This window comes from Vulpes lagopus, chromosome 5, assembly GCF_018345385.1.
Source record: "Vulpes lagopus strain Blue_001 chromosome 5, ASM1834538v1, whole genome shotgun sequence".
NCBI classification, from domain to species: Eukaryota; Metazoa; Chordata; class Mammalia; order Carnivora; family Canidae; genus Vulpes; species Vulpes lagopus.
Window position 1 is genome coordinate 118,544,585 of NC_054828.1, and position 20,824 is coordinate 118,565,408.

Sequence of the window (20,824 nt, forward strand, 5' to 3'; positions counted from 1 at the left end):
TCACATTCTAATACCGATTTACAACTCTGCTTCCTTGTAACCCCAAAGAAAGCCCTAATCATGGAGCACATACCAAAAATTAGAATTTTGGCTGTGTAGGAGTGGGTGTCTGTAAGGGTGTATTTGTGTAGGGGCAGTGAGCAGAGATTTACTAATGTTTAGTTCTCCTTCCCCAAATTAAGCTCTCCATGTGGCTAGTGGGATATTTTCATCTGAATGGTTCAGTTGAGCACTGGAGGCAGAAGACAATTTTTTTGTGGTTTGCTGGAGGCCAGGCAGTTTTTCCATTCTGTTCTTTTATTATGATCATGATTACTTCATTACCTACCCCTGATGGGGTTTCTTTGGGTCCCAGTCTGTTTTTAATAAGAAGCAGACTAAAAACAAAGTTTCGGTTGTGTTTGAAATCTTCAGCTCTTTTTCTGAAATAATAGGTTAAAGAATTTTATTTGTCTTCTGAGGTTCTGAGGTTGCCTTAGAAATGCTCTGACCCAAGTCCTTTGGGGAACAGAGTGATGGCACTTAGAATACCAGCATCAAATGCAGATTCTTGGACCCTGTCCTTGTCCACTGAAGCTGAAGCTTCAAGGTGAAGCCCAGGAGACTGCACATTTACAAACATTCTAGGTGATTCTAGTGCACATTAACATTTGCGAACAGAATAAAGGAAGAAAAACCCATCAGCAATATTTCTTTTTTTTAAGCAATATTTCTTTTTAATTGTGATATAATCCAAATGCCATAAAACTCACCATTTTAAAGTGTACAATTCAGTGGCTTTTAGTATATTCATAGGTTGTGCAACCATCCCTATTCAATTTCAGAGCATTTCTGACCATCCCACTCCCCCAAAGAAACCTATATCTGTTAGCAGCTAGTCCCAATTTCCCCCTCTCTCAGCCTCTGGCAACCACTAATTTCTTTTCTGTTTCTGTGGATTTGCCTATCCCGGATATTTCTCTGCTTTTTTTTTAATCCTGGATATTTCATATAAACGATATAACTTATGGCTTTTGTGTCTGGCTTCTTTCACTGAGGGTAATGTTTTCAAGGTTTATTCACATTGTAGCATGTTAGAATTCATTCCTTTCTGTGGCTGAGTAATAGTCCCTTACATGGATATATCACATTTTCTTTATTCAGTCATCAGTTGATCATTATTCAATATTTGCTGAGTACCATTTATGTGCAAGATGGTCTTCTGGGCTACCCAGAGGATGGAAATGGATTATCTCCAATACTGCAGGGAATCAAAAAGAGGAGCGGATAGCATCTGGCACAAAGCAGCATGAATGAATGAATGAACGAATGAACCAGAGGCCATACATATCGGAAAAGAAAGTTACTTGGAGAGGCAGCATGGTGCCCAGGAGGTGGTAGGTGATGCTGACACGTTCAGGACCCACAGTGGCAGTCACTCAGTTTTACTGGAGGTTGGGTTTGGGTCCCAAAGTCCCAGAGATGAATCAGATGTGATCCACCCCATGAAGTTCACAGACTATCAAGAAGGCAGGACATGGACCCAAATTATAGTATAATACAGGGTAGCCATGGAGGTTGGGGCAGAGGGGGATGTGGGAAAGGCCTCTTCCGGCTCAGGGGCTGGAAAAAAATGAAGGGAGAGGCCGCATTAGAAGTGAGCTTGGCGGGATCCCTGGGTGGCGCAGCGGTTTGGCGCCTGCCTTTGGCCCGGGGCGCGATCCTGGAGACCCGGGATCGAATCCCATGTCGGGCTCACGGTGCATGGAGCCTGCTTCTCCCTCTGCCTATGTCTCTGCTTCTCTCTCTCTCACTGTGTGCCTATCATAAATAAATAAAATTAAAAAAAAAAAAAAAAAAAGAAGTGAGCTTGGCAGCTTGGGTAGGACTTAAATGGGTGATTAACAGGGAGAGCAAGTTACCTAAAAAGTCAGGGACAGAGATGTCTGACATGGGCTCAGGGACAGAGTTCCAGGACACCTGTTTTATTTAGGTCAGTTGTCACGAGTCCTGGCTGCCCATCAGAGTTGCCTGGAGGCTTAAAAAGCCCCCAAGAGTCATGCTCCTCGAGATTCTGTTGTAATGAAATTGCTTGAGGGTGAGCCCAGGCAGTAGTCTTTATTCAAAGCTCCCCAACTGATAATGAGCAGCTAGAGTCAGGAACCACTGACTTGGAGGATCCACTGGACATTAGCATTAGGAGCATTAGGTTGGGAGGGGACTGCAGACGGGTTGGTCAATTCACTTATTGTCCAAACCGGGACACTTCTTTTGCATGACCATCCCAGACAAACGTGGACTGTATGGTCACCTTAAGCATGGAAGACCCTGAGTGTGGGCTGTGGGATTGGCATCTCTCCTCATTACAAGTGGGAGCCATTGAAGGTTCTGGAGCAGAATACCGACACCTGATGACGGGTGTTTTAAGATTCAGGAAACAGCAGGCTTGGACAGATTGGAAGAGAGAGGCTAGAGGCAGAAAGGCAGAGGAATGTGGGGAGGATTGACCTGGGACAGCGGGAAGGCAGATGAGGTGCTGGAATGAGAAGTGCTCCCCAAGACCACTCCAAATTCATCTGCTGATTAAATAAAAATGGTGCACTTGCCGAGCAGTCTTGGCTTCAAGACAAGTCTATTCTTGAGTCACTGCCTCCTCCTTCTGCACAAAGGTAAGAAGTGGGGGGCCAGTCAGGCTCCCCCAGTGTCCTAGAGAGGTCCTCTGAGGACTGTTTGCACAGGTGTGTGTGGCCGTGAACGTGAGAGTTTGGGCCAGCCTCTATGTCTGGGGGCTCCTCTTCTCAGAGGCTGGCACCCCAGCAGGTGGCACCAAGTCAGCCCTTTGCCTTGCATGTCCCCTGGTCCCCAAAGCAGAAAGCGGTGGCCCAAGGTCTGGAGTGGGGGAAGGAAGACACAGACCCTCCCGCCTCCCACCCCCATCACCGCTGGGCTGCGCTCCCTAGCAGAATATATTGGAGCACAGAGGGGTGCCCTAATACCAAACACGTGGTCCACAGCTGGTGAAGGGTGTCGGGAAGGGGAGAAGAAGTGGAGAGCCGAGTGCCCAGCTCCCAAGCACTCCACCTCTTCATTTCCCTCTTTTCCAGCCTGGGGAAATATGTTTAATTATCTCAAATAATCTCAGAACATCAACACAGAAATGCATTCCAAACTGCTCATCCCTTGCACTTGCGCTCGTGGTGGCCAAGGAAGGTACTGGGTGCAGGGACTGTCCCAACCCAGCTCTGATCACGTTCTGGAGTTGACAACAAGATGCTTCCCTGGCCAAGACAGCAGGGGACAAAGTGTGGCTGCCTCTGGCCTGGAAACAAAATTCTTCCTGCCCTCCGGGTGACCACAGCTGCACCCGGAGCCCAGGAAGTAGTGCTGGCAGGTCTGGGTTACATGGCCTGGGGGCTGGGGCCAGAGAGCAGCTCCCAGCAGGAGAGGAATTCCCGACATGTCAGTGCAAGGAAGCTGCTCTGTGATACAATCCTCAAGGCTGGAGACTGGAGCTTCAGTCTCTCAAGAGGAAAGTGGATGATAGTCTTGATGTCCTGATCTGGAGAATGGGCATATTGCAGATTTGCTGGTTCCAGGGAGTTTACCCAGCCAGAACTTTCCCTTCTTTCTAATGAAAGTTGCTTTCAGCTCCTTTTTTGTCTAGACAACGGAGTAGGAGTGGACTTCTCTGTTTGGGGAACTGTCCCATGACTGACCATTCCTGGTTGTCCACAGGTTAGCCTCGTGGGTCTTCATGTCCCTGGGGAAAGGATGGGGCAGGTTCTTGGGGGGGCCTAACAAAACCAGGCCCCTCTAAGTGCTCACATGGAGGAGCAGGGAGTCCATTTGTTTGGGGCCAAGGAACACCTGGGAAGACAGGGATGGACACAGACCCCTTCCATGTTGAAGCTGGCATTCCTCTGTGGATGTGCACCTGCAGGAGAGGCTCACTGCTCACAGTGGAGGGCTCCAGGAAGAAAGCTCAGGGGGTGGGGACGAGGTCAGAGTAGGTGACCTGGCTTAATCTCAGGGTGTCTGTGTGCCTGGGCCCAGAGTGTGGCTGAGAGTCGAATCCCCCCTGGACTCCGCTGTCTCTGCCATGGTCACGCTGTGCTTGAGAACACAGCTAAGTTCAGAGATGTGAGCTGCAAGAGCTACAGTACCCTTGAAGCCTGACGCTGGCCACGTCCGAGGGCCAGGTGAAGGGCCCATCACCACAGACCACAAGACCATCCTCCATAGAGACACCACGGTGCCATTCCAGGAGCAGTGGGAATCAAGACCCCCTTTATTTTCCAGTTTGTCTCTGATTGCCATTTGCAGTCAGAATTACTCCTGGGACCAAGCATGCCTCCGGTTTCCGTGGGGGAGAGGGTGTGGAATAGTGGGTGTGGGACGAGGTTTCCTGTTAATATGGGTATATGGAGCTCAAGTGATTATTGAATAAATAAAAGTGACTGAATTTATGCCCCAAACTAGCGAAGTGTGTTTGCTTAGGAAAAAGTCCAGAAAGTTATACAACAAAAAGTCATTAGTCATTGCCCCTAGCTGGTAAGATATCAGGTGATACTATTCTTTTTTTCTTCTCATTTATCTATATTTTCCATTTTTTTCCCTACAGTAAAAACTCATGTAATTCCTTGAGTTATTAAAACATTTTTATAGTAGCTCAAAAATGATTATTATCTAGCGGTCCCAAGAAAAGGCTACATTATGCCTGCTCTCATCTATCTGTTCCAGGGGTGGAGAAGCATGCATTATGTTTTGGAAAAATTTGTCTTTTTTTTTTTTTTAAAGATTTTATTTATTTGCTTGAGAGACTGTGTGTGTGCATTGAGGAGGTGGTGGAGAGGAGCAGAAGGAGAGGGAGAAGCAGACTCTACTGAGCAGGGAGCCCGATAATGCCAGGCTGGATCCCAGGGCCCTGGGATCATCACCTGAGCTGAAGGCAGACACTTAACTGACTGAGCCACCCAAGTGCCCCTGGAAAGATTTTTCTTTCTTTCTAAAAAAATATTTATTTAAATTCAATCAATTAACATATAGTGTATTATTGGTTTCAGAGGCAGAGGTCAGTGATTCATTGGTCTTATATAACACCCAGTGCTAATCCCATCCCATGCCCTCCTTAATGCTCATCACCCAGTTACCCCACCCCCCACCCACCTCCCCTCCAGCGACCCTCGGTTTGTTTCCTTTAAGAGTCTCTTATGGTTTGTCTCCCTCTCTGATTTCGTCTTGTTTTATTTTTCCCTCCCTTCCCCTATGCTCCTCTGTGTTTCTTAAATTCCACATATGAGTGAGATCATATTGACCCTAAAGATACCAATGTAGTGATCCAAAGGGGCTCCTGTTCCCCAATGTTTATAGCATCAATGTCCACAATAGCTAAACTGTGAAACACCCCAGATGTCCATTGAAAGATGAATAGATAAAGAAGATGTGGTATGTACATATATAATATAATGGAAATATTTTTCTTAATCACAAATGGAAAATAGAGAAGTTAAGTGCCTACTTGTGTGTGTTCAATTGCCTGGAGAAAATCAATTAGCAGAATCAACAGAGCAGAGCTTGACCCACGATGAGGGAGCCCCACACTGGGCTAGTTAAATGGGTGGAAGACATGCAGGTGAGGCCAGGTATGGAGCATAGTTTCTGAGTCTCTGAGGACTGCTACGGAGCAGAGGGAGCCAGGGCCCCTGCGGTGCAGAAGTTTCGAGGGATGACATGTCAGGCAGGCCATATACAGAAGCCCTTTCCAGTACGTCTGTGAATGGGATCTTAGGAAATGCTGAAATGAAATGACTTCAAACTTCAACTGACAAAGATGTTTTGTCTGTATCTGATTAAGTCATCTTAAACAGGACAGGAGAGTCAGTGAGGATGGGCAGCAAGGAAAGAAAAGGTAGGACAGCTAATCCAGCCAAGAGGCTCCAAAGAGAGAAGACAATTAGGGCATGCCTAACACCCACAGTCATGGCCACTTTGGGAGGCCTGGGTTCTCGCTGAGTGGACATGTGGAGACAGTGCAGGTCCAGGTGGCATAGGTATGCAAGAGACACGGGGAGGTCCAGCTCAGAACAAAGGGACCTTGGGGAAGGGAGGGGTGAAGCTCAAACACTAAGCCCACATAATGCATTTGTGCAAATTAGGGAAAGGTGCCCCAACTGGATGGATGCCACTCTGCGCTAAGGGACATAGGTAAATGGAATGTGGACTGGATTTTATCCCTCCACTGGCCCCTTTAGACAGCTGCCCTTGTTCAGTAGACAGCCTGTGCATTTGTACATGGAGGTCCTAAGCCACCATAGCACAGTGATGGATTTGTCCACAAATGACTTCAGCCAGCACTGGGGATACAGGAGCAGAATGTGGTACCCAAGTGAGGAGACCAGCCCCATGTATGACGTGGTACAGAGCCCAGTTCTAAGGCCAATAGTGAGCGGGAGTTGGAGTCAGGGAAACTGAGACAGCGTTCTGTTAGTATGGATGGTGGCAACAATGCAGGCAAATGGCTGGAGGATATGACTTTGGGGCTACCCATGCCTTCAGGGCATATCTCCCTGGACATGAGACGCCCCTGAGTGTCCTGCCTGCTGAAGTCCTGCCTGATTTAGAGGGAGGGGATCACAGCAAGGGCAAGCAGAGTGGACTTGTGGGAGCATCAGTGAGCCCCACCGGGGGCCAGGACTGGCAGGTGCTGACCAGATACCAGACCTACTTATCATTTTTGCTATTCTTTATGGCTGGACGAAGAATCAAACTTGAGCATGTGTTCGAATCATCCGGAAAGCTTGCTGGGCCCGCCTCCAAGTATCTGATTTAGTAGGTCTGGGGTGGAGCTGAAGGATTTGCGTTTTGTACTTCCAACAAGTTCCCACATGTTGCTGACCACACTCTGAAGGGCACGGCCCCGTGGGCATTTCTGGGAGGTGGCCGACACTCGGCTCCTGTCTGCTTCTCCTGGTCAGCTCTGGGGCCTTGGAGGGTCCCTTTACACTCTCCCTCCCTGCCTTTGTGAGGTGCATTCCATCTCCTCTACCTGGTAGGATTTTATACCTGTTCCCTCCTTCTATTCTCGACTTTCTCTGAAACAACTGATGTCCCTGAGGGAGAAGAATTGGCCACTCCCCACTTTGGGGAGCTGTAGGAGCTGGGGTGATCCTATGACCTCCTGCTCCTGCTGCCTCTGTGCCCAAGGGGCAGCCATGGATCCCAGGAAGTCCGTGATTCTTTCCTTCCCCTGACATTCTGACGGAGCCCTAAATCAGCTCTGTTCGATGGAAGAGTCAGCCTTCTAACTGGAATATGTTCCTGCCACCGTCAGGGTCCGAGGGTTCCCCACTATAAAGGGAAGCTGCCCCAGATACTCCCTAAGACCCCTCCCAGTTCTAGCATTTCTTGACTCTGAGGAGAAGATGGATCAGAGGAAACAGAGGGTTTGCTGGCAAGGGGTGGGGTGAAGGTGATGTCAGCTGTGGTGAGCTGGGCCTGGGAAGGCAGGGTGAGTCACTGGGCATGACAAGGAAGGGATGGGGAGCCAGGGAAGGCTTTAACGAGGAGTCATGTGGTCAAACCGCTGGTGAGAAGGTTGGGGCTGGGCTTTGGGGCCTGTCAGGCTGCTGGATGGTGCCATATAGCCTCTGGCCCAGGGGGCTGCGCCTATGGGCCACCCATGGCTCTGGCTGGATCCCTAAGGTGGTGATGGCTGCTAGGGCCCTGACCCGGGGCTGCGGTGACTCACGGGAGGAGGGCTCGAATAGCCAGGCCCTGCTGGCAAGTCTCAGCTGCAGGGAGCTGGCTGACCTGCTTTGCTCGAAGCTCCAATCCTGGGGTCACTTCACACACATGCTTCCTGCCCCTCTGCCAGTCTCTGAGTGCCTCAAAGGTAGGGTCCAGGAGCACCCCCTCCCTTTTGTAGTGTCCTGCATAGCTTAGCTTAGCACAAGGCAGGGCACCCACAGAAAGGGAACTCTCCAATTGGGTCCAAAGGCTACTTGGAGAGAGGGTTGGAAGTTGAGGGTCTGCAGGGCCTGTTCCTTCCCGTCCCTCTTCCCCTTGTCCCTTCTCTGTCCTTTGTGGCTTTTGCTGAGACTCCCCGTGCTTTGCTGTGCTGGTCCCCAGGTGGACAGGGGCGGACATCCAGGTGAAAGCACCTTAGCCTCTCAGGCTCACAGACTGGGGGAGATGCAGCCAAACCCCAGCAGCTGCTTGTCGCCCAAGAGGCACCTGGTTCATGGCTCGCAAACCTCGCTTATGGCTCTAGCTGTGCCACAAGCTGGTGCTCCTGATGATCCTTTTCATTTCTGGCCTTGGCTTCCTCATCTGTAAATTCGGAGCAATTACTCCTGAGCGGCCTGACACAGGGTAGGGGCTATGCCAGTGGTCCTGTTGTTGCAAATCACTATGGCTGGAGACCAAAGGTACTTTCGTCTCCGCCTTCCTGGGGGTTGGGCCCAGAGCTCTGGGGAGATGTTTGGTGGGTGCGCAGGCATCTTTGGGCCTTGAGAGAATAGAAGGTGCTGGGAGGGAACCTGAGGTATGGGGGGGACTCTGAGTGGGTCATAGTTGGGGGAGGCCAGGGGTTCCTGGTCAGGTGGGGGCTAGCTTGAGAGGTTATCTGAGGGCACAGGAAATATCTGGAATCTATGGGAATGGGAACTCGGGTCAAAGGGCACCTCAAATTAAAATTTAAAAAGCCCTCTGTATGAAGGGAATCAAAGGAGGTAAAGACATTTGCTCTTCCGGAGTCTCCGGCACCCAGATGTTTGCAGTTAAAATTCTTGTGGGGGCAGACGATGGGCAATGAGAGCGGCCCTTGAGGCCCCGTGGGGTGGGGCGGTGTGGCCTGGGGGCTGAGTGTGATTCTCAAGCACCCTCCAGGACGTTCACCCCAGGCTTTACTGAGCAAGCTGGCGCTGGGGGGGAATGGGGAGCTCTGAGCTCCAGGGCCTTCCTCTGTCCCCCACCCCCACTCTCAGCTGGCTTCTCCCAGAATGAAACAGGATCCGGATCCTGCTCTGGTCTGAGCCAGGGCAGCTTGTTAGCTGAAGGCCCAGCTCCTTCAGATTTATGGTCTGGAGCCCCTCACTGGAGGGCCAAGGCCTTTTGATCTGAGCCCAGGGTGAGGGGCAGGGGATTCCTGGGTTTTAATTGGCATCAGCCCGCTGATGCTGACCAGGACTCCCAGCCCCAGCTGCCAGGGCGGATGCTGATTGGCTGTGCAGGGGTCTGGGAGGAGGACAGGGGTTTGGGCCGGCTCTGGGGGCTTCAAGTGCCAAAAGATGGGGAGTGAGAATTAACAGCTCTGGGGGATCCTCTTCCTGCAGCACCCTCAGCCTTGACCCATCCCTGACCCCGACCTCTTCACTTCCCCCTTTGACCTCCTCTAGACCCACTGTCATGTCCTTCCTGGGGGGTGGGGTGGGGGTGTGGGGGTGTGTGTGTGGGTCGCCCTGTGCCTAGCCTCCATAAGGCTACAAGGCCAGTCTAGCAGGCCGTGAGATACACCCAACTGGAGCTAACACACAAGATAATAGACTGTGCTTTGAAGTCATGGACTCAGGCAGCCCAGGGTGTCCATTTGCATGAGGGTTTTATTATGTTTTGTTCTTTTGTTTTCTGGCTGAAGGAGGAGGAGGGAGGTATATGTATGGGATACTTGGAGACAGACTTTAGGGAGAGGAGGGGGAGGAAGAAGAGTGGGAAGGGGAGCCAGGTATTCCAAAACCTAGCTAAAAATCCGGGTCTTTTCACATCTGTGCCCCAGTAAATTCTCTTTGGGCTTAAGTTAGATGGAACTGGGCTTCTCTCTTGAACAAGGTGAGTAGCAAACAAACGCATGAATGACAATGTTGCTGAACATGGACACCTTTCCTCAAGCATCAGGAGGGCGTCCACTCCTGGCCCACACTGGGGCTTCACGGGACGGGCAGGAGCCAGGACAAAGCTCCCACACTCAGGAGCTGACCTTAATGTCGAGGAGCCACCCCTCCAAAGTGAAAGTGGCCAGAAGATGCTGTCACTAGAGTGGAGAAGGCAGAGAAGGAGAGACCAGTGTGCAGATGGCAGCAGCGTGAGGCCGGAGCGTGGCCAGGCCTCCAGGACAGCAGGCCCACCTTGCCCTGCTGGCCTGGAGAAGCCTCAGGGGCAGGCTGAGGAGAGAGATGCTATTGCGACCCAGTGACCCAAGTGACACACCCTGGGCTGCCTGGCTTTGGGGAGACAATAGTATCTCACTCGTAAAAGATTGACGAGGTTCTCTCAGGCAGAACAAGGAGTGAGGGTGTCAGATAAGGGATGGGGGTTGTGACTGAGGCAGGAAAGCAGGGCACAGATTCACCAAGGCCAGAGTCCATTTCTCTGTAGGGCCTATTTAAGACCAATTGTTCTAGGATGCCCTGGTATTGTGTTTCCTCACATCCTCCCTCATCTTCCCCCGTCACTCAGTTTCTTATTTCTGTGAAGTCCTAGACACTTCCTAAGGATTCTCTAAGTGGAGAAATTGTGCCTCACATATCTGGCCAGGCCGGATGAGGGTGCATCCCGGACCACATGTTACACGCTCAAGGACCTCCTCCCCACCAGTTTTATTTGATTTTTTATTTATTTTTTAAAAGATTTTATTTATTTATTCATGAGACACACACACACAGAGAGAGAGAGAGAGAGAGAGAGGGAGAGACACAGGCAGAGGGAGAAGCAGGCTCCCTGCAGGGAGCCCGATGCGGGACTTGATCTCAGGACCCCAGGATCATGACCTGAGCCAAAGGCAGATGCACAACCACCGAGCCACCCAGGTGCGCCCCCCCAGCTGTATTGAGGCATAGCTTACATAGAGTGAAATTCACCCATTTTGAGCATACATTTTAGTAAGTTCCACCAAATGGGGATAGCCATATCCCTATCACCGAACAAGATACTGAGTATCTTTACCCATGCCCGTAACGACGTGCCCTCATGCCCCCCGTGTCCGGTCAGTCCCCACCTTCTCTTTCCCACCTCAGGCTTCCACTAAACAGCTTTCTGGAGCTGCGGCTTTGCCTCTGCTGAGTTCACGTACACAGAACTGCACACGGGGCCTTCTGTGTTAGTCTCCTTCCTTTTAGCGCCTCAGCTTCTGGCTACTGCCCTGGCGATGCCCCTGTGCTGTTGGGGTGCGTTACCATCTTGTCCCTTTTTGTTACTGAGAGTCAGGGTGTGCTCCCAGCCGAGGCACATCTACGTCTCCCGCCTTGGGAGATGAAGCCTGAATGGGCAGGAAGGCACACCTGTCCCACTGAGAGGCCCTCTTCACTCTCTGTCACCCTACCTGAGCAGGGAGGGTGGGAGAGAGGCCTGAACCTGCTCCCATGGACAACCCCCCCCCCCAGGAAGAGGGGGTCCAGGAACCTGAGGGCCAGGGAGTTGAAGGGACCTCCTCACAAGAACATCCACTGTGGCCTAAATGCCTGCTCTCCACGCTTGTCCAGTCCTCATTGAAGCTACGCACCGGGGGGCCGTGGCCCCACTTGACAGCTCGAGCAAGCTCACCCCTAAAGACAAACAGCTTGGGGTCACAGCGCTACTGGCGGCCAGTTAGGATTGAGGCCTCCTCGGTCAATGGGCCTCCGAAGCCTCCGCTTCCCCACACTGTCTTCCTGAGGAGGTGGGACTACGCTGGGAGTCTGGGGGGTCAGAGGCCGTGAGAGCAGCAGGGCCCGAGGGTGGGGGGTGCAGGTACAGGTAGAGTCTTCTGAGGCTGGTAAGGACCCTTCTCAGAGTCCCCGGTGGCTGGTGGCAGGCGGGCTGGCTGCCTCCAGGGCCTGCGGGGGAGGGTGAGAAGCTCCCCTGGCTCCTGAAGGCTGGGGGTGTGCTCCCCATTGCCCTGGGGCATCCGAGGTGAGCTCTGAAGCAGGCCGGTGGCAGCTTTGGAGGGATTGAGCTCACAGACTAAGAAGGGAAGGTCCATGTTGCCCCAGGACCGGGGAGTCGGGCCTCCTCCCACTGCACCACCAGGTTCCTGCCTTTGCCAGGAGCGTCAGGAGCAAGGCCAAGTCAGGTGGGCCTGAGGGATGGGATCAGGGATGCCTCGGGGACAAACGCTCCTGGTGGCTTCTTGCAGCCTGGGAGCACCTCCCGACGTTCTCTGCTCAGCTATGATTCTCCCCATGCTGCTCCAGAGGGGCCGCCGTGTGGTTGGAAGTTCGGAAACCTGAGCAGTCTCGGCCCTGCCTCTACCTGACTGGGACTGCTCCCTACCCCTTCCTGGGTCTCAGTTTCCCCATCTGTAAAGGAAAGCAGTTTGAGAGACAGAGGACACGAGTCCTGCTGCATCTGATTCTAGAACTTCGTGCAGCCATCAGTGAGTCAGTGAGTCAGAGAGGCCAAGAGCAAGAGGCCCCCCCCCAGGGAGGTGCAAGGTGCTGTCCCTCTGGGCTCCGGACACTCTGGGCTCTCCTGGTGGAGCCTGTCTAGGAAGGGGCTTTTAGGGCCCCTCTGGGAACACCCCCTCTGCTCTCTTGCCAGGGCTCCCTGGGGCTGCAGTGAAGACCCGGCCCCACCCGGCCCCGCCAGAAAGCAGGTGGAGAGAAGTGACAGCAGAGCCAGGCTGTGCCAGAGCGAGAGCCACTGGATCGAAACCAGGTCAGCCTCTCGCGGCTCCTGACTATTATCCCGGCGAAACCGGGAGAGCGCACACCTGGGGCCATTTGCTCAGCGTCTGGGTTTTACGATCAGGGCGCCCGAGCCGAGGAAAAAATGAGTTCATTCCCACTGCCTCCGCCTCTCGGAAGGGCTGGCTCCGTGTGGCCCACGCGGGCCCTGGGCCTCCGCAGCCTGGCCCCGGGCACCACATCGGGGAATGCGGGAGGAGGCCTGCCCCGCCTCCGCCCCTCCGCCGCCGGCACCCCCCTTCCCTAGGGTGGGCTGCAGGGGCCTGCGGAGGTAGAGGCGCAGGGGACAGAGCTGACTTTCCCTCGTCCGGGTCCCCCAGCACCGATCTCAGACCTAGGGACACAGAAGGCACGTCTTTCACAGACTGGGCTAGAGCTAGAAATGGCACAGATGATGCTCACCTCTCTTGTTTCTGGAATATTCCTTTGGAAGTCCTCGAACACTTGTGCATCCTAGAAGGCAGCCTTCCTTTCCCCTGCCTCCTCTCCCTACCAGGCCTCCCTCTCCTGCTCTGGGCCCTGGCTCCCTGTTGTTCTACCAAAGGCCCCAGCGTGAAGGACGGTGATGCCACAAGAAAAGATGGATTTGGGGGAAGCAGTGCCCGCTTTCTGAAAGCTTTGTGCACGTCTTGGCCCAGCGATGCCCTTCGGTTGTCATTAAGGGCCGTCCCCTGCCCGATCAGGCTGCAGATGTCTCTGGAACACTGGCTATACTTGCCCCGAGACTCCCTCTCAGGGATCAGCTCTGCTGGATGTCTCAGAGACTTGCCTCTGACCCAAAACGTTCTGCGGCGTACAGCAAACCTTCCTCCTGTCCTGCATCACAGCCTCTGTCAGCTGCTCCGTGATAGCTCTTAGCCTCTGGTCCCTTGGCCAGGCGTTGAGAGAGGTTTTCTGGGCCTGAGGACAGAGGCCGTGGGGTGTGGGCAACAGGGTGAGTTGGAAGATGGTAGGGCCAAGGCTGTGGTCCTGGTTCCCGGGGGTAAGAGGTGGTCAGCTGAAAGGAGGGTGGACAGGGCAGCAGGCACATGGAGCAGCTAGGGTGGTCTCAGAGGAGGACCAGAGCTTGAATCCAGGCAGCACCCGAGGATGCAGAGCCCAGAGTCCATGAGCAGCCCAGCTCCCTTCAGTCCTGCTTTCCTGGCTTTGCCTTGGACTGGAAAATAACTACCTCTACCCAATAGCACCACTCTGCACTTCCAGTAGCATTTGTCATGTCTGTGGCCTTCCTGTATCTTTTGCATATACTTACTATGTCTGGAGAATTTTGCAAGTTATGAGTCCCCTAAGTTAAGGCAGAAGCCAGAACTTTCTCCTCTGCCTGGTGAGGGGCAGTTACTATGACCAGACTCTGCTGTTTACATGTTCCTACATGGGACCTATAGGGGTCCTCTGCTGGAAAGTATGGTGGTGAGGGCATCTGGCCCTTCTGGGCAGCAGTGGCAATTTTGGGGCCATGCCTAGAGCAGGGTTATGTGTGGTATGTTGGCATCATTTTGTCTTCTCTGGGCAGCTTTTAGTATGTGGCTTGGGTGTATTGTTCTTGGCTTCATGGCATCCATGACTCTTTGATCTTCTGGGGGTTGTGTGAGCCTCATAATATCTTTTAAAAACTTACTTTTCTGCATAATCTAGCTAGATAAGTTATGTTGTTTGCAACTAGGATCTCTGATTGGTTTACCTTTTTTCCCGAAGACCCTAGCTTTCTTAGAAAACTTACCCCAGAAGGGGACAGAGAAGAAATTCCAGCCTATTGGCCCTTTAAACTAGCTGGTATTTATAAAACATGTCCACATCCACCATCCTATTTGCTCCTATATGACCTATCTTAGAGTTGTTAGAGTGTCTCCAAATTCTCTAACCCTTTCTATAATATTTATTTTTTACTGATTTATTTATTTTTTCCTTTCTGTAATATTTAAATGCATTGGCTTGAATCCCTATCACAGATAAGGTTAAGACCTACATCTCCCCTCCCAGTGTCTTGAGGAAGTCTAGGTGACAATGAGGTTTACTCTGGTCTGTCTCCATTATTCTGCTTCTGCTTGAAGTCCCTACTATCGTCCTCTTCTCCTTTTCTGCATTCCGTCACCCCTGCCCAGACTCCCCTCTCCTTCTGGGGTCCTCTGTTCCCCAAAGGGCCACCACAATAAGGCTGAGACCACTAACACTGGCTGTGTAGTAGGATTTAATGAAATTTAGGAACAAGAAGGGGGAGATGACATCACATAACAGCATGGTACACAATCTCTTTTTTTCTGAAAAATTTTTTATTGTGAAATATATCACACACATAGAAAAACACATAAAACATAACTATACATTTTAACAAGTTATATTAAAGTGAACACCTGTGTAATCATCACTCAAGTCAAGAAATAAGACGTTGCCTCCGGAGGCCTCCCATGTGCCCCTTGTAAATATTAATCTGTATTGTGAAATATTTCATACATTCAGAAGAGTGTGCTGAATGGATAGATACAATCTGAAGAGCAATCATAAGATGAGCACTTGTGCACGTGTTACGTGCAGCGTTACTAGTACCTTAGAAGCCTTTTGTGTGCCACTCCCTGATCAGATCGCCCTCTACCCACAATCCTTTCATTCAGTTTTTCTGTGTGTATATGTCTGCCCAGATAGTGGAGTATTTCGTGTTTGTATCCATCAGCACCCTGGCAGGAAACAGCACACAGCCCAGGGAACTGGGGAAAGATTAATGAAGGGATTATCTAGAAGGTGCAAACAGAGTTAAGGGAAGCCTGGGGAGCCTTTACTACCCTTAGACCTGAGAGATCAAGAGAAGGAAGCCGTTCCCAGGACTCAGAGGGAGAGCTCTAGCTCTAGGACAGGGCCCCCTTGAATAGATGGTAGAGCCACCTTCTGTGATGGGACCAGAAGGGGCCAGGGCTAATCTGCTTGGCCTCGCTCCCCTTCTTCCTCCACGTCCTGCTGCTACTTCCACTGGCTGGACTCAGATGGACACCAGTGAACCCAACACACAAGAGAGCCCATCCAGGTGATTGTAAAGGTCAGCTCCTGGGTTTGGAGCGGGGTGGAGAAGGATGAAGAATGGATCTGGATTAGGGATGGGAGGGGGGCAGACAGAGGGAATTGAAAACTGGAATAGCAAACACAAACCTACCATCTAAGGGAGATGCTGTTGGTGTTGGTTGGAAATAGAGAGAAGATAAGCTGAAAGAGTCCCTGGGCCACTGTGTGGTTTCAGAATTGCCAACAATTTACAAAAGCCCTTTCTGGGGACATCGCTGGACAGGGCCCTGAGTGAGCCAAGGGTATCTGGTAGGGTGGGGGCGTGAGCCACATGCAAGACACCTGTCAGAAGAGTGAGCTGCTTTACACATTTCCGTTCATTATAAGCTCCCTACAGCTTACATCCTGTCTTCAGGAGCAGGGTAAACCAGAAAGTCCTGTCCGGTGGCCACAGGCCAGGACAGGAGGGCATGCGCTTCACCAGCACATGGTCAAGACAAGCCCAAGGCAGAGCAGATTTGGGCCAGGCTCACCCAGGCCTCTGTCCTCAGGATGGCGAGACAGCCCAGAGCCAGTGGGTTTGCAGGCGGTGGGAAAGCCTTCCTGGGGGTGGCTCTCTGCCTCCTCTCTGGGGTGGCCCTGCTGTGTCCTTTCTTTCCCTCTCAGTTTACTCTAAGTTTGTCCTGTAGTTTCCTGAAAAATATTACCCAGGAGGGATTGTGATGTTACGCATCTAGAATTATCTTTATTCTTATACATTATTGGTCATTTGGCCTGATGGAGGATTCTAGATTGGAGACTATTTGCTCTACCATCTCAGATATTCCTTCATTGTCTTCCTGTGTCCCAGTCCTGCTGATGAGACAATCACAGCATGTGACCTGTTTTTTGTCACCCCATCATTCTTGGAGAAGCCTGTCTAGGGCCCTGTTTGTGTGCAATGTTACACAGCTGTGCCTGGTATGGGTCTGTTTTCACTTTTTCTCCAGGCTCTTCTCTCTGTGATGTTGGATCTCCTGGACCAATCCTCCAATAGCTGAAATCTTTTCTCTCCTACTTTCTATTTCTAGGTCTTCCCTGCCCGCTCCCTTCTTATTTTTAGGAGAATTCCTCAACTTTATCTTCCAAACCTACTACTGCTATCATGTCTTCAATTTCCAACAGCGCTTTGTTTCTGTTCTCGGAATATTCATTTTTTAAGGCATCTTGGGTGGGGTTTGCCAAACATTGTCTTTGCTGGAGAGAGATCTGGGTGTGCCATTTGTCAGGACACCCCCAAATATCAGCACTAAGCTTTCCCCCTTGAGTCTTTTCAGAGGAGACCCTTCTAACCTCCTGCTCAGAGGGGAAAGCTATATCTGCCAGCATTTGAGAGGTGCCTGGAGCAGAGGGAGTGCTGGGGGTGGGATCACAATATGCACGGGATTCCCTAATTTCCCTGCCTTCTCTTCAGCACCCCCCAAGCTGTGTCTAACTCCCAGCAGGGTGGCGAAGGGGAAAGCGTTCCTGGGATCTGACTGTTCTTGAACAACCTCCAACCACACCCCCTCTTGTAACTCACTCTTTCCCCCCAACCTGCGAAGATTCCCACTACCCCAGTTTCTGAGGCTTTGGGGCATCTCACTTGTGCCCCCACACCCCCCACTGCTGGCTTTGGACTAAGCTTTCTCTTTCTGTTGGTAGGTCAGTTACTGATGCTCATCTGCCAGCTTCCCAGGTTTGGTTGTGGTTATTTCCTCTTGGGTTGTCCTCGATCTTCCCTTCTCTCACTGTTTTAGTGAGATCTGGGGGGAAAGTGAAGCTCCATGTCTCCGTTTAAGCTGACACCTCAACCCGAAACCCTCAAGTACTCGCCTTCCGCAAGCCCCTTAGGCATGCCCTCTCCTCCCACTGGGCAGCTTCCCCCAGTGCATGTGGTTGGGTGCCTCTCCTCCCAGGCCCTCACCCTGCCACCAGGTCTGGGCACACCCCAGATCCTTCTCAACATCCTACTTGAGCTGTCCGGCCTTCTGTTCTCCTCCCTCTTCATCCAGACCTGATCGGTCTGTTCCACCTGAGGAGGCCGCACCTGCTCTCCGGTCCCAGGCCGCTGAGCCCTCCCGCATGTCAGGCAGCACGGAGCTGGCAGGTGGCCCCTCGGAGGGGTAGTGGCTGCGGGCTGACACTTCTGGGGTGCGGGGCCATGGTGCCTCCATCTGCCCAGTCCGGCACAGCCTGGGGGACCCTGCCAGGGTCCTCAGCCACCCTCTGCTTTTATCCTCAAAGGTTTCCTCTGAAGCTCCAGAAACTCGGCATCCCCTGGAAGGGAAGGGCGGCTACTGCTCCCAGGGGCCACCCTCAACCCAGGGGTCTCTGAAGAGGTGAGCAGACTCTCTTCCTCCAATAGGATGAGCCCGAGGTGTGCCCCATACATTCCCCGGGGAGTGAGCCCCAGATGCCCCAAGGCAGGTGCCCAGCCACCCCCACTTCTTCCTGGAAGCCCAGTCCCAATAAAGTCTTTGGGGCTCTGCTAATGGGGTATCCCAAGCTGCGAGCTGCGGGCAAGGATAAGGCAGGTAGCCCTTTATGTTTCTGTTCTTAGGAACCTTCCTCCAGCTCCCAAATCCACACCTGGGCCTCACACACCCTCTCCACCTCATCCTTTGCCTTCATCCAGTGTCTGGTGGCCACGCCAGGGGCCAAGGTCAGCCAGCCCCCTCACCCCCACCCCGCGAGCATTGGGTTGGCCTCACCGACTCTCTTGAGAGTGACAGCTGCGTCCTCTATACTAGTCCTAGTCCTCATCAGCCTCTCTGCCTTCTCTCCAGATCTGGGCAGGTTGTGGTGGTAGGAAACAGCCCTGGGGGTTTGTAACACAAGGGCCTTTCTGCCCCAAACGCTTCGCGCAGGCCTGCCAGGGAATGGGCTTGGCTTGGAGTCCTAACAGCTACTGGGGTGCGGGAGGCAAAGGGGTGGGGGCAGCCATGGAGGAAGCAGTTGGTTTTTTTCTGATCCTGGCGTCTCTGCTCCCTCCCCACCCACTTCTCTGCTGGGGACAGTGCCCACCCCCATCCTGGCACAGATCCGGGCTCCGAGAGGGGCTCCTGAGTTTTGAGACTCTTCTAGTCTGAATCTAATCAGATTCATCTGGAACTTTGTCTCTTTGAAGGAGCAGTCCTTCCATGATGGATAGTCAGGAAGAGACAGACTGACAAGGGAAAGACAAATATGGAGAGACAGGAGGACATGGGAGGTGGGGTAAAGGCAGGAGAGAGGGATGGGGGCTCGAGGGGAGCCCTTGGGAAAAGTGTGAGGTACCCATCCTCTGTGTGTAAGCAGGGGACGGTTCCCAAGTAGGGGGAGCCTGGCTGTGCTGGTGGGGGTGGAGGGGGGTCAGAGAAGGAAGGGACAATGTTGTTCTCTGGCACAGCACGGGGGTGGGAGCTATGACACCAGGGCTCCAGTCCCCCTTTTCTGTAGGCTTACTGGGTGGCCTCAGGCAAGACCTTCCCCTCTCTGGGCCTCTGTGGAAAGAGGAGCCTGGGAAAGCTCATCTTTCCTTTAGCCTGCATCTCTTATCTTTCTCTGCTCCTTCCTCTCCCTTTCCTGGAGATTGCCTCCTCCACGCAGCCTCTCTGACTTTTCTCGCCTCTCTGGCTAATGGCCCTCCAGTCACAGCCTGGGCTTCTCTGGCAAGCAGGACCTCAGCCTGTTCACAGTGCACTCTGGGGTTCTCTGTTTAGGAGGTAGGCTACCCCAAGGCTGGGAGCACTTCTGAGGCAAGGACCACCTCTGCTTTCTTTCCACTTCCCTCATGCGGACTCTGTAGCCCTGAGGTCTGTTCCAGGGAGGATGAAGAAAGCAGGAGCTGGAAGATCCTAGAAGGTGCATCTGCCCTGGGAATAAGGATGACAGGGCCTAGGGGACAGTAGGGCACCAGAGGAGAGCTTCTGGGCCCTGGCTCAGGTCTTGCCCAGGCAGACTTACAGACAGCCACTCCCAATGCCCTGTGGTCAGTGCCAAGATGTGGAAAATACAAGGTAAAGTGGAAGCCCAGAGAAGGTGTGATGGGTGCAGCTGGGAGTGTGGAGAGGGACCACAGGGGAAAGTTAGGGAAATGTCCTGGACTGAGCTGAGCCTTGAAGAATGAGTAGGTCTTGGTCAGGGGGAAGGAGGGATGGAAGGGGATGGGTGTTTCAGGCATGGCCTCTGCTGGCCTACATGGTAGCTTTGTGTGAATTAGACAGAAGTGTTGCCCCTGGGTGGACATGGCCCCACACCTGTGCACACGGCATGGCCTGGATCTGAGCCCCAGAGTGACTTCGCAGTCAGCCGTTATTCCGCCTACCAGAGTGCAGAGCGGCTTGCTGGGCCACAGCTCAGGGTGATCTCTGACTGGAGGCACAATGACTCCCAAAGGTGTCCACGTCCAAATGCCCCGAGCCTGTGAAGGAGCTACTTCACATGGTAAGGAGACTTTGCAGATGTAATTAAATTAAGGATCTTGAGATGCAGAGATTATCCTCGATGATCTGGGCTGGTCCTAGGTGCAGTCCCAAGGGCCCTTCTAAGAGGGAGGCAGGGGTGTCAGCCTCAGAGAGAGAAGATGTGGCACAGAATCAGAGGTCAGAAAGAGAGAGATCGAAGATGTTACCCTGATGGCTTTGAAGATGGGGGAAGGGGCTATGAGCCAAGGAAGGAGGTGGCATTTTGAAGCTGGAAGTGGTAAGGAAATTGATTCCTTCCTAGAGCCTCCAGAAGGAACACCTTGATTTTAGCCCCTTAAAACTCATTTTTGGACTTCCGGCTTCTGGAACCGGATGATAACCCATCTGTGCTCTAGGGAGCCACTGCGTTTGTGGTAGGAGCTCACACGTGAGCCATGTGCTTTTGGAGAACGGCTATGGGCCACTGTGTCTGGAGCCCCGAGTGGGTGAGAGTGGGGATGAGTGAGCATTCCCGGATTACCCAGGGCCTCTGAAGTCCTAGAAAACAGACACCGCAGGGGGCAGAGTCCTTTCCTGCCAGCCTCATCCTCTCCTCCTTGCCTCACCCACCTGTCGGGGCCAAAGCTCCAAAGGGCCACTGAGATAAGGTATTGACTTTGGAAGAAGAGCAAATGCTAGAGAATATTCGTGAGGGTCCAGTTGGGAAACGGTAATTGGCCTCCTGGTATGCCCAGCATGTGCACACCCGTACGTGCACACACATACATGGAG